This window comes from Mus musculus, chromosome X (assembly GCF_000001635.26).
Source record: "Mus musculus strain C57BL/6J chromosome X, GRCm38.p6 C57BL/6J".
Classification (NCBI taxonomy): domain Eukaryota; kingdom Metazoa; phylum Chordata; class Mammalia; order Rodentia; family Muridae; genus Mus; species Mus musculus.
This window is the reverse complement of record NC_000086.7, coordinates 33227162-33237291: the sequence shown is the minus strand read 5'-3', so window position 1 is coordinate 33237291 and position 10130 is coordinate 33227162. Positions and strand designations below refer to the sequence as shown.

Sequence of the window (10130 nt, the reverse complement as noted above, 5' to 3'; positions counted from 1 at the left end):
GCCAGGTCTCAGCCTTGGCTTGAGTCAGCAAGAGGGACCAGGACCAAGAGAAACCCAAAGAAAGTTCCCCACTGTGCCTTTCTCAAGAAAATACCATCAGCAAAGGCACAAGATCAAGAAGTGTTTAGCTATGTAAGTAAGCCAAGCTCAGCCACCTTCCCTGTCCTTCTAGCCCTTCTTATAATTCCTCCAAACATCACATGTCTATGGGCCTTGTCACAGCATGTTTCTTGTCTCAGCATGAGTCTCCCTCAGCTGACATAACTGTGACCATCAGTTGGAGTCCTCAGAGGTGGTAAGAAGCCAAAGGACACCACCAGAAGTTCTCCAGTGAGTTTCTCCCCATAGGGTCCCAACAAACAAAGTCTAACTTCAAAATGTAAGGCAGACCAACACACATATTTCATTAGTGAAGAGCCCCTCATCACACATCATCCTTTCACGTGCTTGTTTAGCAGAACATCCTTTCACCTGTGTCAGCTTCAGTAAAATTTTCTTTCATTTGTTTTCCTTAGACAAACACCATGCAACACAACTGACTGTCCAAAGAACCCATAAGTTTCCATTTCAGAGAGGTACACACATTTCCTTCAGGGTTAGCTCACAGTTTTAGAAGAAAGGGAAAACTTGTTTGAATAAAAGGTACCTAGAAGGTGTCAGGAGCTATAGGTTTTGTAGGGCGTCTAATCAGAAAGGTCAGCTTCCCTTTGCCTGGACAATGAATGGAGCCACCTGTGGCTTCAGGCAGCTGTGACAGAACATGAACAGGCTAGTTCTCTCTATATCGTGGAGAATTGAGGCACAATCAGCAGACCCCCCCCCCCAGGAAGGCAAGGGCAATTCCAGCAGCAAAAGCACAGTGACAAGACTGCTATTCCTGGATCCAGTAAGGGACCATTTCCCAGAAAAAATACTTGTCCTTTGCCCAGAGCAAGCTAGGAACTCTTACTAGCTTTTTCAGGCTGCTGGCTATCACAGACTCTGAAAAAAGAAAGGCCTGAGATATATGCAATGGTGATTTGTGGTTGAATCTGTCCAAATAGTCCCTGTTAAAATGGCCTTTAGTGTCCCTTCAGTGCACCTGCATGCCCTCACAAGGCCATTTTTTCCCTGGGCCTTCGTGCTCCTCCACCCCACACACCTACCCACCATGGTACCTTTATCTCTCACCACCCAGAGACAGCTTTTCTTCTTGGAATTGCTTCTCCCAGGGTTACCTCTTTAATGTCTCCATCACTAGGTATGCATCGGTCCTTCTGGACTCCCAGGTCCTTGAGCCTCTCCTCAGGGTCCTCTCTGATTGTCTCACCCTGCCCACCCTTGCTGTATAACTCTTTACACTGCTGTGTGTATCCTTCTTCCTGAATTCCTTAGTTTTCCTGAAAGCCAGAAGGTGCCACCATGCCTCACCCTGCTTCCACACCTCTTCCCAATCTATGTTTCTTTCTTCACTCTGTTCCTCTTCCAGGGAGCCTCTCTCTGCCACCCCTCTCTCTTTGGCTTCCTTCCACCTCTCTTTGGGCAGTCATATCCTTCTGCCCCCTCCTCCACCACCCATCTCCAGTTCTTTCTCCTCTCCCTCACCAAGACCACACCAGATAAGTCCCATTCCATTTTTAGATGACTGCTTATGATACTAGCTCACTTTTCTCACAGGCTGAATTGACAGCTGCTCCATCCGTCCATTTTCCACTCACCAAACACACCCAGCAGAGTGCTTCAGACAGCATGCCATACCCACAGAAGCCCGCATTCTTCAAGACAACTGGTATGCCTGCATTGAGCCCAGGACACACTCAAGAACAGCAACCTGAGCCCATCTGGAAATTACAACTTCAACTTTATTTCCAAGGAAATTAACTTTATTTCTACAGTTGTGACAATGCCGTGATAAATAATTAGAACTCTTTCTCCAAGTCAGTGACATGTATGTGGACATCATCTTCATACTTGATGAGGTACACTCTAGGTTTGGTTTCAATCTGGTAAATGATCAGGCCATCCCTCTTGGAGCCGTCATCATTTGTGTTTTCCACGTGTTTTCCTATCAGGCCATCCACAAGCTCCAGGTCGATGTCTAAAGAAGGGGGGTCACTGATCCCCTCCATGATTTGTAGGTCACCCTCTTTAAAGTCATCCAGAAGCTGGTACGTGTATAATATGGGATCCCTCTCATAAGTAATATAAAAGCTGTTATCCAAGATAGGCGCTTGGCTCAGGACCATCCCCCTCCACTCTTCCTTAGAGCCATGCTCACCCTCAAATAGATGATTAACTTCTTTGCCCACTATGGCATCAACAAAGCTGGAATCAGTGACTCCGGATGATACCACCCTCTTGGCGATAACTTTTAGGGACAATACCCTCTTATCTTTGTAAAGTTCCAGAGCATGCACAGCGTCAATCTCATCATATTTAACCAGGTACAGGGAAGGGTTTACTGGCACCTGATCCAGCACAGTTCCATTCCACTGTGTGATAGACTCATCTCCTTCTTTCCACTTATGAGAAATTCTTCAGCCCAAGATGTTCCTTTTGGGCAGGGCTGGAGATCTGCTCCTCTGCCTCTTCCGACCAGCTCTTTTCTTGGTCAGCTTTGAACTTTCCATGTCCTGTTATGCAGCTTTGCTGCCCTTCTGCTTCCTGGGTCCTGGGGGGCTCCAAGGCTGCAATGTGAAAGGGGAGAGTCAGTTGACTATGGGGGTAAATGATGAACTCTTCCCAGTGATTGCTTCCATGCTTTTTGCTGGTCTCTAACTGCTGGTGCCAGGAACCTGAGGATGAAGCTTGAAACCTGCCCTGACACCTGGTTGTGTGGTGCTGTCTCTGGGATTCCCTAAGGCCCCTGTGAAGGAAGTACTAGAGAGTGGGGGAAGGTGTGCCTGGTGTCCAATAGAATCAGGAATCCCCCAACAGGGGAACAAGAGACTCTCCTCAGTGACTGGCTGTTCTGTTCCCAGAGACTAGGTGCTCTGCTGAGTCTAGAGCCCTGCCCCCATAGGATAGTTGCAAATCTGTTTGGAAGTCCAGAAGAGCTGTAAATTGCCTCTCCTCCCTCCACTTTAGTGTCTTGAGCTCCCCTGCCTGCTGTCCCCAGTCCTCACTGCTTTCCCTGGCTGCTTCCAGGTACCTACCTCCAGGCTCAACCTTGCTCTTTCCAGAACCTCAGTCTGGCTCTGAAGGACATCCCAGTTCCTGCTGCTCACTGCAGATCCCCCCTCCCTTTGTCTTCCCCTGGGCTCCTGTTCCCACTGCTACTTAGTTTCTCCTGCGGGGCTCCGTCCCATCCTCCCCCCTACCCCCCACCGCTCTAGGAAGCCCACCTTTTATCCTACCCTTTCTGGTGTCCTGCTGCCAGAGATAGTGGCTGCCAGAGGGGTCTCCAGACACTTTGTGGCCACTTCTGCTAAAAGCCCTAGGTGAGGTGAAGGAGTCCAGCCCAGGGAGAGCTCACCAGCAAGAGTTGTGTGAGCAGGTGGCAGAGCAGTTGAAGTGACCATTGCTGGTTTCCTGGTGCTGCTGGTGGGCTCGCGCTTGTCCTGGTGCTGCTGGTGGGCTTGCGCTTGTCCTGATGCTGCTGGTGGGCTCGTGCTTTCCTTCTGTCTAGCTCACACAACTCCCCTGCCACCTGCAGATTCTGTGGAAGCCTGCTGCTCATTTTTCTTTCTGTGTATTTATTAGTGTGCCCTCTGGTTTATGTTATCCTAGCTTTATTGTTTCCTGGTTTCTTCACTGCCCGGTGTCGTTTTAGGTTTTTTGTTTGTTTGTTTGTTTGTTTGGTTGGTTGGTTTAGATTGATTTTGTTGGTAGGTTTGTTTTATGCCTGGAGTCTTTCTCACATTTTTACTTTCAGCATTCTTTTTTGGTAAGTCTTCTCTTGGCTTCTTCATCCTGTTTAGTTCCTCAGTTCTTTTTTTCTTGCTTCAGGCACATTGCTTCTGAAATTCTATGAATTTTTTCTCAAATAGTTAGAGGGCACCCCATTTTCCCCTCAAAGCACAGGGCCACTTGGTCCAAACTTGAATCTAAGGTAGTCTTAAACTGAACTATATTGTATGATTGCTGGTAGTTAGATTAAGTCAGAGTTCCTCAGGAACTAGAGAAACTTGTTTGGCAGCCAAAAGGAGTTCCTTCCTTTTCCAAATGGCAGATACCTGTGATCCCATATCAAAGCCCATGCTGTCCTCCAGGTTATTTAAGTTCCTATTCACACTTGTTAAAAGTCTCAAAGCTAGGGCTAGGATCCTGTTCTGTCTCACTCCCTCCTCTACTCTAAAATCTCAGGCTGGTCCAGGTCATGGCTTTTACTCCTCAGCTTCTCTTCTACCTTATAACTAATATAACTTCTCCATATCCTGCTTTTCCTGCCCTATGTCCATTTATTTTTCTCACTGTTCTGGATGCTTCCAGATGTCTCTGGGTGTTCTCTTACCTACAATAAAAATCTTCACCACTAACCATAGAGTGCCCATTCTATACTGTGTTCCTAGCTTACATGGTCAAATTTACATATAAACACAAAGATCACAAATTTTTGCCATAAGTACATTTTGGTAATAGGTCATTTTACATACACAGTATGTTCACCTTCATAAAAATAAAGGTATTAATATACATTCGTAATGATTTTTGTCTGATTATACATATATTTTATAATTTACATATAATATATAAATAATATTGATATATATATATATATATATATATATATATATATATATACACACACACATACATTTGGGATATATATATATATATATATATATATATATATATATATATATCCCAAACATACAGCTAATTTTACTTACATTAGGCACAGGAATAATTCTTTGTATAACATAATGATAAATATACCTGTTACATGTTTCTTTAAAACAGCATGCATGCATATTTTGTACTTGAATACTTGGTTTTGAAGAAATTCTGCCTTGTTTTACTTTTAATTCACTGTCATTGTTATTTCAATTTGTAACCAATTTCTGTTAGTTTCTCACACATTCATGTGTTTGAGGTGCATATTTCTGTACTTTCTGTTTATGTATATTTTGCAGTATGTAGTCTGTAATTCTGGAAATAATATTAGATGTTGTATGAGGATGATTTCTATGAAATTTAAGTAAAACCATTTAAGGATGTTTCTTTCCCCCAAATGGAATATTTATTGTTTGATATATTTGGCAAAAAACAAGCAGGCATTATTTAGGTAATGTGCATGAGAATGTATGTTTCTGTATAGAGCAGGACCACAGTGGATATTTTAATGTGTTTCTCTAGAGTGCGGTACCAATTGGGCTTGTGATTGTGTTTTATTTGTAGAGTGCAGTGATGCAAGTGATGATGATATAAATGTGTGTTTCTGTTGAGTATGGTATGCATTGTGCCTGTGAATGTGTCTTTCTTTTTTAATTTTTTATTAGACATTTTTAATTTACATTTTAAATGTTATTCCCTTTCCTAGTTTCCGCAGTGAAAATCCCCTATCCCCTCCCCAGTCCCTCGGCTCCCCAACCCAACCACTCCCATTCCTGGTCCTAGAATTCCCCTATATTGGGGCATAAAGCCTTAACAAGACCAAGGGCCTCTCCTCCCATTGATGACCAAGTAGGCCATCCTCTGCTACATATATAGCTAGAGCCACAAGTTCTACCATTTGATTTCTTTGATTGGTAGTATAGCTCCAAGGAGCTCTGGGGTTACTGATTAATTCAAATTGATATTCCTCTATGGGGCGTTAGACCCCTTCAGCTCACTGGGTATTTATCTGGCACCTTCATTGGGGACCTTGTGATTTGTTTAATTTATGATCATCCACGTCTGTATTTGCCATGCACTGGCAGAGCTTTGCAGGAGAGAGCTGTATCAGGGTCCTGTCAGCAGGCTCTTGTTGGCATCTGCCTAGTGACTGGGTTCGGTGGTTGTTTATGGGGTGGATCCCCAAGTGGGCAGTCTCTGGATGGAAATTCCTTCAGGCTCTGCTCTGAAATTTGTCTCTGCAATTCCTTCCATGGGTATTTTGTTCCCTATTCTAAGAAGGAATGAAGTATTCTCACTTCAATCTTCCTTTTTGATTTTCATGTGTTTTACAAATTGTATTTTGGGTATTCTAAGTTTCTGGGCTAATATCCACCCTCAGTGAGTGCATATCATGTGTGATATTTTGTGATTGGGTTACATCACACAGGATTATAGCCTCCAGATCCATCCATTTGCCTAGGAATTTCATAAATTCATTCTTTTCAATAGCTGAGTAGTACTCCATTGTGTAAATGTACCAAATTTTCTGTATCCATTCCTCTATTGAGGGACATCTGGGTTCTTTCCAGCTTCTGGCTAGTATTAAAAAGGCTGCTATGAACATAGTGGAGCATGTGTTCTTATTACCAGTTGGAACATCTTCTGTGTATATGCCTGGGAGAGGTATTGCTGGATCTTCCAGTAGTACTATGTCCAATTTTCTGAGGAAACACCAGACTGATTTCTAGAGTGGTTGTACCAGCTTGCAATCCTGGGAAGGAAGTTGGGTTAAATTGCCCTTTCAAGCTCTTTGAAGAATGAAGTTATAATTTTGATGGGGATTGCATTGAATCTGTAGATTGCTTACGGCAAGATAGCCATTTGGAGTATATTTATCCTTCCAATCCATGAGCATGGGAGATCTTTCCATCTTCAGAGACCTTCTCCAATTTCTTTCTTTAGAGACTTGAAGTTCTATCATATAGATCTTTCACTTGCTTAGATTCACACCAAGATATTTTATATTATTTTTAATGATTGTGAAAAGTGTTGTTTCCCTAATTTCTTTCTCAGCCTGTTTATCGTTTGTGTAGAGGAAGGTCACTGATTTGTTTAAAATAATCTTATATACAACCACTTTGCTGAACTTGTTTATCAGGTTTAGGAGTTTTAGGTGAAATGTTTAAAGTCTCTTAAGTACACTACAATATCATCTGCAAATTGTGTTACTTTGATGTCTTCCTTTCCAATTTGTATCCCTTTGATCTCCTTTTGTTGTTTAATTGCTCTGGCTAGGACTTCAAGCACTATACTGAATTGGTAGGGAGAGAGTGGGCAGCCTTGCCAAGTTCCTGATTATAGTGGGATTGCTTCAAGTTTCTCTCCATTTGGTTTGATGTTGGCAACTGTTTTGCTGTATATTGCTTTTACAATGTTTAGGTATGGGCCTTGAATTCCTAATCTTTCCAAGACAATTATCATGAATGGGTGTTGGATTTTGTCAAATGCTTTCTCAGTATCTAATGAGATGATCATGTAGTTTTTGTCTTTGAGTTTGTTTATATATTGGATTACGTTCATGGATTTCGGTATATTGAACCATCCCTGCTTCCCTGGGAGGAAGCCTACTTGATCATGATGAATGATAATTTTGATGTGTTCTTTGATTTGGACAGTGAGAATTTTGTTGAGTATTTTTCATTAATATTCATAAGGGAAATTGGTCTGAAGTTCCCATTCATTTTGGAGGTCTTTGTGTGGTTTAGGTATTAGAGTAATTGTGGCTTCATAGAACGAATTGGGTAGAGTACCTTCGGTTTCTATTTTGTGGAACAGTTTGAGGAATAATGTTATTAGGTCTTCTTTAAATTTTTGATAGAACTCTCCATTAATCCAATCAGGTCCTGGGCTTTTTTTTTGGTTGGGAGACTATTAATGACAGTTTCTATTTCTTTAGGGTATATGGGTCTGTATAAATCATTAATCTGATCCTGATTTAACTTTGGTACCTGGTATCTGTCTGGAAAAGTGTCCATTTCATGCAGGTTTTCCAGTTTTGTTGGGAGTTTCCAGTTATAGTAGGGTCTAATGATTTTTTAGATTTCCTCAGGTTCTTTTGTTATGTCTCCCCTTTCATTTCTGATTTTGTTAACTAAGATGCTATCTCCATGCCTTCTAGTTAGTCTGGCTAAAAGTTTGTCTATTTTGTTAATTTTCTCAAAAAAAAAAAAAAACACAGCTCTTGGTTTGGGTGATTCTTTCTATAGTTCTTTTTGTTTACACTTGGTTGATTTCAGCCCTGAATTTGTTTATTTCCTGCTGTTTACTCCTCTTGGGTGAATTTGCTTCTTTTTGTTCTAGAGCTTTCAGGTGTGATGTCAAGCCACTATTGTATGCTCTCTCTAGTTTCTTTTTGGAGGTACTCAGAGCTATGAGTTTTCTTCTTAGGACAGCTTTCAAGGTATCCCATAAGTTTAGGTATGTTCATCTTCATAAATTTTATCTTTGTTGTTTCTTCATTTTCATTAAACTCTAGAAAGTCTTTAATTTCTTTATTTCATCTTTGGCCAAGTTATCATTGATTACAGTGTTGTTCAGTTTCCACGTGTATGTGGGCTTTCTATTATTTATGTTGTTTTTGAAGATCAGCCTTAGTCCATGGTGATCTGATAGGATGCATGGAATTATTTCAATCTTCTTATATCTGTTGAGGCCCTTTTTGTGACCTATTATATGGTCAATTTTGTAGAGAATGTACCATGAAGTGCTGAGAAGAAAGTATATCCTTTTGTTTTAGGAAAAAAATGTTCTATAGGTATATGATAAATCCATTTGTTTCATAACTTCTGTTAGTTTCACTCTATATCTGTTCAGTTTCTGTTTCCAGGATCTGTCCATTGATGAGAGTGAGGTGTTGAAATCTCCCATTATTATTGTGTTTGGTGCTATGTGTTTTTTGAGCTTTATGGAGCATAGATGTTGACAATTGAGAGTTCATCTTCATAAATTTTACCTTTGATGAGTATGAAGTTTCCCTCCTTATCATTTTGGATAACTTTAGGTTGATTTTATTCGATATTAGAATGGCTACTCCAGCTTGTTTCTTTCGACTATGTGATGGTTTCAATGTTCTTGGACCAGGAAGTGGCACCATTTGGACGTGTGGCCTTGTTGGAATAGGTGTGACCTGGTTGGAGTAGGTGTGTCACTTTGGGTGTGGGTATAAGATCCTCACCCTAGTTACCTGGAAGTCAGTCTTACACTAGCAGCTTTTGGATGAAGACATAGACCTCTCAGCTTTGCCTGTGCCATGCCTGCCTGGACACTGCCATGGTCCCACCATGATGATAATTGACTGAACTTCTGAACCTGTAATCCAGCCCCAAGTAAATGTTGTTTTTTTATAAGACTTGTCTTGGTCATGGTGTCCGTTCACAGCAGTAAAACCATAACTGACAGACCTTTTGCTTGGAAAATTGTTTTCTAGCCTTTTATTCTGAGGTGGTGTCTGTCATTGTCACTGAGGCAGGTTTCCTGTATGCAGCAAAATATTGGGTCCTTTTTACCTAACCAGTCTCTTAGTCTATGTCTTTTTTCTGAGGAATTGAGTTCATTGATCTTAAGAGATATTAAGGAAGAAGCATTGATTTTTCCTGTTTTGTTGTTGTTGTTGTTGTTAGAGTTGGAATTCTATTCATGTGGTTATCTTCTTTTAGGTTTGTTGAAAGATTACTTTCTTGCTTTTTCTAAGGTGTAGTTTCCCTCCTTGTGTAGGAGTTTTTCCTTTATTATCCTTTGCAGGGCTGGATTTGTGGAAAGATATTGCACGCATTTGGTTTTGTCATGCAATATCTTGGTCCAACTATGGTAATTGAGAGTTTTGCTGGGTATAGTAGCCTGGGCTGGCATTTGTGTTCTCGTAGGTTCTGTATGACATCTGTCCAGGATCTTCTCGTTTTCATAGTCTCTGGGGGCAGGGGGGGGGGGGAATCAGATGCAATTCTGATAGGTCTTTCTTTATATATTACTTGACCTTTTCCCCTTACTGCTTTTAATATTCTTTCATTGTTTTGTGTACTTTGTGTTTTGAATTTTATGTGAGAAGAGGAATTTCATTTCTGGTCCAATCTATTTGGAGTTCTGTAGGCTTCTTGTATGTTCATGGACATTACTTTCTTTAGGTTGGGGAAATTTTCTTCTATAATTTTATTGAAGATATTTACTGCCCCTTTATGTTGAAAATCTTCCTTCTAGTCTATACCTATTATCTTTAGGTTTGGTTTTCTCATTGTGTCCTGGATTTCCTAGATGTTTTGGGTTAGGATATTTTTGCATTTCACATTTTCTTTGATTGTTGTGTCAATGTTTTCTATAGTATCTTCTGGACCTAAGAT

General features: G+C 41.0%; 1 pseudogene; it reads right to left on the bottom strand.

The window, feature by feature from the left end:
- Positions 1-1898: 1898 nt before the first annotated feature.
- Positions 1899-3497, bottom strand: Spin2-ps6 (annotated as a pseudogene).
- Positions 3498-10130: the final 6633 nt, after the last annotated feature.